At 42.0% G+C, this 10311-nt stretch overlaps 1 long non-coding RNA gene across 11 annotated transcripts; it reads right to left on the bottom strand.

Annotated features, from left to right (window-relative positions):
* On the bottom strand, positions 5576 to 9744 carry LOC110430623. 11 transcript variants are annotated; one of them, XR_002448011.1, is made up of 5 exons: positions 9250 to 9744; positions 7150 to 9167; positions 6476 to 6505; positions 6082 to 6378; positions 5576 to 5960 (listed from the first exon to the last, which is right to left on the bottom strand). It is a non-coding gene; the product is annotated as an uncharacterized LOC110430623 (long non-coding RNA). The 11 variants fall into 11 exon arrangements; XR_002448008.1 differs by having other exon boundaries at positions 6082 to 8342; positions 8618 to 8694; positions 8787 to 9167; positions 9250 to 9742; XR_002448007.1 differs by having other exon boundaries at positions 6082 to 7813; positions 7918 to 8029; positions 8185 to 9167; positions 9250 to 9742.

A 10311-nucleotide genomic window follows, 5' to 3' on the forward strand; every position in this document is an offset into this window, starting at 1 on the left:
ATGACTCATGGGTAAAGGTGTACAACCTCTGCAGAGTGTAAAACTGGTATACTAGCCGTGCTCACGGTTAAGAGCGGCCTTGGGGATTCTTGCATCGACGATGATGATTCTTGTTGTGTTAAAATACTCATTATTTATTGTTTAATGCTCTACATTATTTATGTCACATTGATCATGGGATTGTGGGAGCTATACAATCTAGTTGCTATACTTGTGGAGTTCGACATGGACTCACTCTTGCTATTTTCCCCCAAACCTCAGGAGAAGTTTAGGCTTGTGATCAACCAGTCAGTTGGATCCTGTAGAGAGAAGTTAATAGCCGAAGTTCGGAGTTGTCTATCCGCTGTTTGCTATCAAGGTTATCTCTTTTATATTAAGTACGTTATATATTTATGCATTGTCTTTTGATATTACCCCTTATTTGTAGCTATATGTGAGATTTGACTTCTATGACTCACATATGGTGCATATCTGGTTTTGTCCTTAAAATCGGGTATTACAACCCTCCTCCGTAAATCCATTCTTGGAAGCCGACATTTTTAAACCGCCTCCGTAAATAAAATGATTGCCTCGGTAAATCAATTTTGTGAGGCAGTTATTTTTTTGGTACCTTGATAAATAAAAACAACTATCTCCGTTAATTGTGAGGCATTAACCAAGGTTGTTAGATTTTGTAAACGTCTCAGTTAATAAAAAAGCACCACCTCGTAAATCATTTGTGTAGTGGTGCAAGTTTGACTTTGGCCAATGGAGGCTGTCTCGGGGTATTGTGTCTTATCGTCTCTTCTCAGCAGGCGGGTGCCACCTAGTGTTACAGACAAAAAGACATGCATTAGGAATAGTCAACACAGTGGCATCGTTAGAGGAAGCTAAATGTTTTTATTGGCGTTCCTATTTATTATGGTTGCAGTGGTGGGCTCTATCCTAAACATGATGGTTGTGTCATCCCATTTCCTCTCTATGTCAAGTCGGACACATGGGTCCACGTGTTAGACATGCAGGTACTAGTTTCACTCAATGCTATAGTACACATCCATGTCTCCTTTTAGGTTTTCAAGGTGGATCTATGGAGGTAGAATAGCACAAGATGTTTGATAAATTGCTTCTCTGATTGTAGCTAACATGGAAGCGTTCAAGTTGACATTTGACTTCTGTCAAAGTTGATCCTCAGATTTAGCTCTATTAAACTTGATGCGCCAATATCTTGAGTCTGGTGGAGCTCAACATAAATCTAAGACTCAAGATCACAAATCTTTGAAGACATATATAGGCTGATTGGATAGGCTACAAGAGCACTGGTTGTACTATACACATGCAAGAATGAGGATCCTCGATGTCTTTATTGTGCGTGGTCGCTTCTCTTTAGAGGCCTCGACGGAGATAACATATATGTCTATAGAAATGCAAAATGCAGGTTCTAGTTTCTAGATCATTGTCAAACCATGACAATGATTGCGTTTCTTCGAGTCACTATTTTGACTCTTTCATTGTTGCTATGGACCTACATGTTTTTACTACGGGAAGTGTTTTCCCAAAATTTTGTATCGTGTTATCACTTTCTTAATATGTTTAGATCCTTTCCAAAACAATAAAATAAAATACCACATAAAGCGGCATGTTCCTAATAAATTATAGTATCTCAAGAAGGAATTGCTACATTCTAGGCATTTTGTTTCTTTTTTCCTATTTTGTCAACCTATTATATATTTCAAGCTTCGGCAGACCGGCACTCTTACTGCACGCTTATTCTTTGCTAAAGTTAGCAGCGAATGAAGTGAAACAACCATGTAAGAACACTGACTAAGGGGTGTTTAGTTCTCAATAAAATGCAAAATGACAACTACTTTGGAATGATGAAATGTGATCTACCAAAATTTTCAGGGTTATGTTATTTTATCCAACTATGAGAGCCTCTTGATGCTCTTTAGGCTTTTTGGTCTCTTGAGATCAAAATCCAAAATGAAGAATAACTACCTTTTTGTCAAAAAATTTTGTATAGTGTTTAATTCAGTTATGCAAAATGATGGATTCAACCCCATTTTTTTGAAATAGAAGGGGAACTAAACACCCCCGTAAGAAGATAAATTAATTAGAGAGATCGCATTCATGTACGGAAATAAAGAGAGATTAAGAAGCTAATAACATACAAGGAAAATAAATATATTCAAGGGAGAAAAGTAAAGTTCAATCAGCTATATGAACGTAACTAATTAATGAAAAGAACTGTTGTTCAAAACGGAACATTAAGGCCAGTGTTAATGTATAGTTTAATGACACAGTTACCAAAACTATAAACTAGGTAACCGAGCCACATAAGTTTTATGAGGATGAAACTCCTCTCTCATCTGGTGAAAATCCTTCATTTACTGACTCTGCTAATTCAGCAATTTTGCTCATGTGACACCCTATTTAATGTGCATGACACTCTAATAAAACATGCATTGAGACTAGCCTAAGACCAGTCTCAATGCATAGTATCATAGCATAGTTACCAAGACTATAAACTAGGTAACCGAGCCACATGAGTTTTAGAATTTTTTTATTTTTAGTCCAAATTCAAAACATATTTCAAATTTGATCCGAGTTCAAAAATATTTTTAAAACTAGGAAATAGAGGCCCTGTTTGGTTCCACCAACTAAATTTTAGCTAGCTAAAATTATTTTAGCTACTCTTGGGTGACTAATGGAACTAAACTATTTTAGCTCCTTTTAGTCAATGTGTTTGGAACTTTAGCTACTAGAGTGACTAAAATTTAGCTAGCTAAAATTTAGTTGGTGGAACCAAACAGGGCCAGAGTGTCTCAATGCATGTTTCATGAGAGTGTCATGCGCATTAAACAAGGTGCCACGTAAGCAAAATTGCTGACTTGGCAGGGTCATTAAATGAAGGAGTTTCATCAGATGAGAGAGGAGTTTTATCCCCCTGAAATTTATGTGGCTCGGTTACCTAGTTTATAGTCTTGGTAACTGTGTCATGAAACTATATATTGAGACTGACTAAAAAAGTAAAGATTGTGTGTGACTCTTGTGCACATAAAATCCTAGCCCACAAGTTAGTGCGCGTTTGCGTGTACCCGCGCATCCAATCCAACTCTACGGCACCCGGTCGCCAGCTCATCCTGATTATCATGCATGAGTTGCACTAACGCTTGTGATGATGCGTTAATGCGTAGGTGGTGGCCAGACGTTCAAGCAATCCACAGGAAGGCCTCCAACCTGGCTTGGCTGGCATTATGCAGGTTCAAAGCCAAGCTTGCAAGAGAACCTCTACTTGTCCTCTCATCAGTCATCACCTATGTTCCAGTTCCAATCCAACGGGCAAGTCATCAGTCACCAGCACGGTTGCCTACCACACATGCAATCGTTTGCTAAGCTAGCACCTAGCTAGCGACTACCATTTTGAAGGAAGCATGCATCAAATTAAAGCACCGTTGCACCAATGTTTTGCTTTGATCGGGTCGCAAGGTGCAGTTTTTGCCTTATCGCACATAGGTATATGAACGATGACTAATTGGCTATCACATTTTTATTTCTATTTCCAACACCACTACAGTCTACAAACAGTAGTGGACCCAGCAGTTGGGCCTGGGCGAATGTCGTTGCGTCCTGATCAAATCACGTGTTTTGGAGCTTCCAGCAAAGCATGCTGCTGAGTCTGCGACAGAGATCCAACGGCGCACCAGCATCCGAGCCCGGGCAGAGTTGCCCAGGTTGCTGGCCCTGGAATGGATTCACCAGTAACTACAAATAAATGACTTCTAGCAGTGGCACGGGCTTTGGCATCTTTCAACGATAGCGTAAATTATAAAATAATAGTATAGTGTTTGTGCTAATGCTATGGTGACATATAGAAAAAATAAATCATAAAACTTAAAAATAAATCAGAGTCTATACTAATGATATTAGTAAAATACAAAACAAGATAAAATTTGTAAAACCAAATATTTTAACCATACCAAAATCAAGACTGCTCCTCCATAATAAATATGCAGGGAAAGGTGTAACTATTGGTGCACTCAATTGCAGGTATACATTATGACTACTCACGGGATATTTTTTTTATTTAAACAAGGGAAGACAGAGCATGACTGGAAAATATTAACACCACAATGCCTTTGTCTAATATTTTTTTAACTTTCAACTCACTTAAAATCTTCATCTAGCAATCTCAAATTAGTACTTTTTGATGAAGACCACCCTCTTCCCTTAGTCTGTGTTGTCGATGGAAATATTACCTCTATGACTAAGACTGTCTCCAACAGCCGGGATCCAAAAAGGAGAGACATTTGATGTTTTAGGTCGCTCACAGTTAAAAGGTTACGGACCCAAAACTTCAGTTCTCCAATAAGCGACGCAAACGAGCAGCCGAGCGCCGCCCACCTCGCCGCGTCGGGCCACACCTCGCCGGCTACGCGCGCCGCCACAAACCCACCTCGCGCAAGCTGAAGCTGGCGATTCCTCTCGCTTTGTCCTCACCGTCCACGCTTTGCACTGTTCTTCTCCGGCGGCTCCACCTATTCCGCCTCGTGTTGGTCTCGCGGTTGTCCCAGGGCCGCCGCCGGCACCGAGGAGGACGTGGGGCCCGTGCTCGTGGAAGGGAGGCGGAGCGCGAAGCGCGCGGCGCCGGCGAAGGCAGTCCAGGCACGAGCGCGCGGGCGGTCCAGGCGCACAGCGCTGGCGGAGGCAGTCCAGGCGTGGGCGCGCTAGCGGTCCAGGCACACGGCGCCTGCGGAGGCAAGCGCGTTGGCGACCACAACAGCGGACGCGTCGCCCTCGCCGATGCCAGTGAGCGCGGGCCTCCGGTGCGGATCTCCAGCTGGTTCTCCGCTTCCTGTGGTGGGCCTCGCGTGGAGACACAGAAGAACCGAGCAATCGCATTTTTGGGTTCTGCCTTAGCTCGGCGGCAAAATGGGTCGTGGGTTTGCCTCCTCTGTTGGAGCATGTTTTGTCCCGCAAAAACACTTTGTAGAGCGCATTTTTGGGTTTGGGTCACCATATGCGTCGGCTGTTGGAGTCAGTCTAAGAACCAGCAAAACCAAACGGAAGGATGGCAAACTTCATAGCATCTAGGGCCTTGTTTACTTTCCAGAAAATTTTACAAAATTTTTCACATTCCCCGTCACATCGAATCTTTAGACGCATGCATGAAGTATTAAATATAGACAAAAATATAAACTAATTGCACAATTTGGTCGAAATTGACGAGACAAATCTTTTGAGCCTAGTTAGTCCATGATTGGATAATATTTGTCAAATACAAACGAAAGTACTACAGTGTCGATTTCCCAAAAGTTTTCGGAACTAGGCCTCGATTTCCCAAAAGTTTTCGGAACTAAACAAGGCCTAGGTTCACTTATCTCTATACATGTTTACTAAGGCCTTGTTTACTTCCAAAAGATTTTGCAAAATATAAATAGTACCATTTTCGTTTGTATTTGACAAATATTATTCTATCATAGATTAACTAGACTTAAAAGATTCGTCTCGCAAATTACAAATAAACTATGTAATTAGTTATTTCTTTTATTTATATTTAGTGCTCCATGCATGTGCCACAAGGATGTGACAGGGAATGTGAAAAATTTTGCAAAATATTTTGAGAACTAAACAAGGCCTAAAAAAACTACAACAACAAGCATGACAAAAATATGTAGACAAACTCATGTTTGTATGTACTGAATAGGTACTTTGCAAGTTTGTGAATACTGAGCTATTGATGCGGGCTCTGGAGATTTGATCTTGAGCAATAAACACTTCGCAAACCCAAACTTCCCTGCGACTCTATCCTTCCTTGTTAACGGCTCCCACTGCTGCCTTCTAGACATTCCTCGTTGCCGCTGCAATCTCCCCTGCTCAATACATACTGCCAGGCTATGGTTGCACAGCTAATTCTTGAGCTTCACATAAATGAGACCTAAATCCTGAACAGACGATCCCAGCTTTGCGACCTGGAGCACAATCTGAACACACAGAATTCATGTTAGAAATCAGGATGATTACATCTACTATGTGAAAGTTACCAAAACACAGTTTACATGAAAGGATCATCAATTAATAAAAGGAGAAAACCTAAAGACGTACGGCATGCCTGAAACCCAGTAGACGAGGAAAGCAGCCCCAAAAAACATACTGTAGGTCAAGCATCATGCATGACAAGGCTCTCCAACGATCATTTTCCACCAAGCATAACATCTGTAGTGAACTCATATAGAACAAAAAAAGAACTAACACTCATCTAGAAGCTGTATTCACGGACATTCAAATGGCTTACAACAAAGTAGAGGCAAGATAAGTCCATGCAGTTGGAGTCTATAATTTTTATTGTAAAATTCATTCAAGTACAGCTAACAGATCTGAGTCCCGCGGTACCAAGGCCCACTACAACACAATGAGGTAAGTCATATAAGTTGACTCCAAAAATGTAGGGCTCAAGACAAGGCCAAAATTTTAGATAAGAAGAAATCAATCAGTTTACCTCGTAAGCATTGATGTCTGAGAAGAGAATCTGCAAGTGCAAACCAGGTTAGAGTACAGAAGCAAAATAAAGCATGTCTATTTTAAGAGTTTGCGGACAGGCCATAATGGTTGCAGCTTCCAAGTTAGCACAACATATTTGTTTCAAAAACATAACCACTCTTCAATCTACTCAAGTATAGATGTGCTTCCTTCATCCAAGATTAAGCAATTAAATAGCATGGTAAGATTACAGAAGACTAAGAAGCCACAAAGCACAATGTGCCATCGCATGTTAATTAGCTTGTTATGTAAAGTATAAATACACTTCACATGCAAATGAATAAATGCTTCTCGTTGGCACAATTGAGTGTTTGGTCATGCACCAATAAGAGTTCTCAGAGGCTCATATAAGGCTCAGTAACTATAACAAAGGAGGGAATAACAATGGCTGATGAAGTGATGATAAATAACTATTTCATAGTAAACAGTTTTCAATAGGGCAGTGCAATTAACTAAATAAAAATAATAGTAAGAAATATACTATGGCATAAATGGGGCAGTACAAAAGTTTTACAACACTCTTATAGGAACAGTAGTAAATAGGTAGTTGAAAAAAGAACTAATTACTTATTCATTGAGACTGAAGTATTGAAGCAAGCTGCAAAGTCATATGACACTAAATGACGATCTTACCAAGTATATATACACCTTATGCTCAAGCTCTTGAGTGTACCTCATGTTGTGATCCTTTGATGTTGCCACTGAATATCAATGTTGGAAGAAATGCTGAGAAGAAACACAAATCGGAATGCTTAGGTAATAAGAAAAAGTGAAAAACTATAGCCTAACCACATGCTGCTATACAGTCCTCATCTGATCAATACACTGGAATAATTGACCTTCCTGCTGGAAAGTTATTGGCACTCATTATACCTATTTTTTTAGCTATCACACTTGTAGGACCTTCAGATGTTTTCAAGTCAATAAATTCAATGGTGACTGAAGAAGCCAAATTTCATATGAATTGAGCAAGGCAATAAAGATAAATTTACTAAATTTAATATAAATGGCGTTATTTCCTAAATTTAACAATTCAGACAATGCCATTTTATTCAGATCATTGGAGCAGGGACAGAGACGATAAATATATATGTACTTGTTTAGTTTCCTTGGTACTGCGATCATAGTTCTTACGGCGTAAAGGCGAGGCACGGCGATGGGGGGGCGCCTGGACGCCTAGGCGCCCGCCTTGCTCGCCTAGGCGCCCGCCTTGCCCGCCTAGGCGCCCATTCTGCAAGGCGATGGGGGGGCGCCTGGACGCCTAGGCGTCGCCTAGGCGACGCCTTGAGAACTATGACTGCGATAATACAAATCCTCATCATACACTAATCATCTAGTAACGCCCGCCCAACCAACCAAACAAACAAACACCTATCTATATCTCACAACTAAATGCAATACTTTAATAGTGAAGGATTCACATATCAGCTTGCCATTTCTAAATCCCTCGACTCTGCATTTACCAAAACAACAAATCAGCAGCAATTGGTTTTTGCTCTCTCTCAATTTCAATCTGCATTTACCAAAACAACAAATAAGCAGAGAGTCAATACCCAAGTAAAATCAGGCAGCACTTCCAATGTATTGCAAATTTGCAATGTTCATCATAGAGCTAAACTACAATCACTTCACTTCTCTCTGTTAGAAATTGCAAGGACGCAAGAATACCTGGGATGCCCTGCCCACGTGGGCATGCATCCTAGAGCCGGAACCAGAGGCCTGTCATGCAGGATGCCAACATCGCCTCATGGGGAGCAGCAGCGCCTCCTCCCCGCCGGCGACGTTGTTGTTTGAGGTGCTGCCGCATGCCCTGCCAAAATTCGACTCTGCATTTACCAAAACAACAAATCAGTAGCACTTGGTTTATGCCCTTTCTCAAATAGTCAATGCCCAACTAAAATCAAGCAGCACTACAGAAGCTCAGAATAAAAATGATTGGCATAAAAATAGCCGAATCCAGCCAAACTTGATTGCATATTTTAAATCCATACAAAAGCCAATGTAATTGACCATTATAGATCTTAACAAAAGCCAATATTTACTACTCTCCTGTGGAAAGAAAAGACATAACACTGTTCTATAAGCCACATGAACATGTTACCTTATATCTAGAAATTGGCTATGCAAACTGCTCTCCGTGGAAGATTCTATAAGCCACACGAATATGTTACTTTATATCTGTAGACAAATATATCAATAGGAAAATATTGTATAAAGCATTTCAAACATCTAGATAATGCTAATATTCTGATTTCAATCTTAGTTTAGACCTGCATAAGAAGACAAATTTAGGGGTAGTTCTACCGGTAACTCTGAAGCCTGAACATATCAACACATCCCGTAGGCTACATCGCCGTACAGGGTAGGCTACAATATGAGAACTCAATTTGCCTTTGAATGACTGTAATCTGGACACAACCAATCTGGACACCTTTTTTAGTCACAGGCAATTCAACAAGCACCTAGAGAGCACCACCACACCACCAACCAAGTACGGGGGAGAAGCTGAACCGCTGAAGGATGATGCAGGCAAAAGGATGGCGTCATGGCCTGAATGGTGGACCTGCTGAGCGTAGGGCATCGTGCTCCTCCTAAGCCCGGACGGGAGGCCAGATTGCGAGAGCCGCCGAGGGAGAAATTTGCAAGAATACCTGAATGAAAAAAACTAAGAAAATTAAGAGAGAAGGGGGAAAAGACCAGAGAGAGAAATGGAGGGGGAGGAGATGATGCTACCTAATGTTGGGGGTGCGGTGGTTGCAGTTGGCTGAGAGCACCGCCGCTCGGAGGTCCGAAGGGGTCACGGGTCGCCACGCTGGAATCGCGTTCAAGGGCATCACTTTAGTTAGGGCTTGACGGGGAAGATGGCCGGAGTAGGAAACTAGGGCATAGGCGGACAGGGAGCCCGTAGCTGGTCACACCGCCACTGGCTGGAGCCCTAGCTGCCATCCATTCCCACCCTCGTGCGCCCCCGCACCGCACGCAATGTGCCGAGCCTGTGGCCGGTGCCGCGACCTCACGCGACCCTAGCCCCCACGGCCGGGCGCCGTAGCCAGCTTGCGAACGCCGAGAACCACAGCCGGGCAGGCTGCGGTGACAACGGCAAGCAGACGGAGGAGGCGGTGGCGACCATGACGGCACCGAAGAGCCGGATCCGCCTTGCGAGCAGGAGTAGACGTCATATGTCGTGTGGTATTTTTTCTGCGTTGGCTCGAGCAAAGAATCGATGGAAAAAATGAGATACATGCTTCAAACTTTCCTCTATCACCGTTAGATTTGGTGCTGGTTTTGAGATGTTGATTTTAGGGGTATTTGGAACTACTCTGCTCCACGTTTTGCAGTTCCGCTCCACGTTTTTTAGTCAAACAGTTTCAGCTCTACGCATTCAGTTCAATAAAAAAGTGTGGAGTTGTGTCTAAAGAGATACTCCACAAAGAGCCGCTCCATGGTGAAGTTTATGGAGTAGAGTTTGTGAAGCAGTCTCAAACACCCCTTTAATAGAGACAAAATCCTATGTATGTTTTCATTCTTAGCCTTGTTTGTTTTCCACATTTTTAGTATAGTAAATTTCAAGTTTTTAACAAAAGTGGAAACAAAATTAGCTCCCAATTTCTTGAATTGAACTGCTGAAACTATAAAATAAAACAAAAATAGATACCTGTTGGGGATTCACCCACTTCTCCCCAGCTGTTATGGATGCGAAGGTCCTTTGGGACATGAGCGGAGGTCTAACCTTCGCTCCATGACGTGACCTCCGCACGTCGACAGAGCGGAGGTCTGAAGAAGAACTAATGCTAA

This window comes from Sorghum bicolor, chromosome 9, assembly GCF_000003195.3.
Source record: "Sorghum bicolor cultivar BTx623 chromosome 9, Sorghum_bicolor_NCBIv3, whole genome shotgun sequence".
NCBI classification, from domain to species: Eukaryota; Viridiplantae; Streptophyta; class Magnoliopsida; order Poales; family Poaceae; genus Sorghum; species Sorghum bicolor.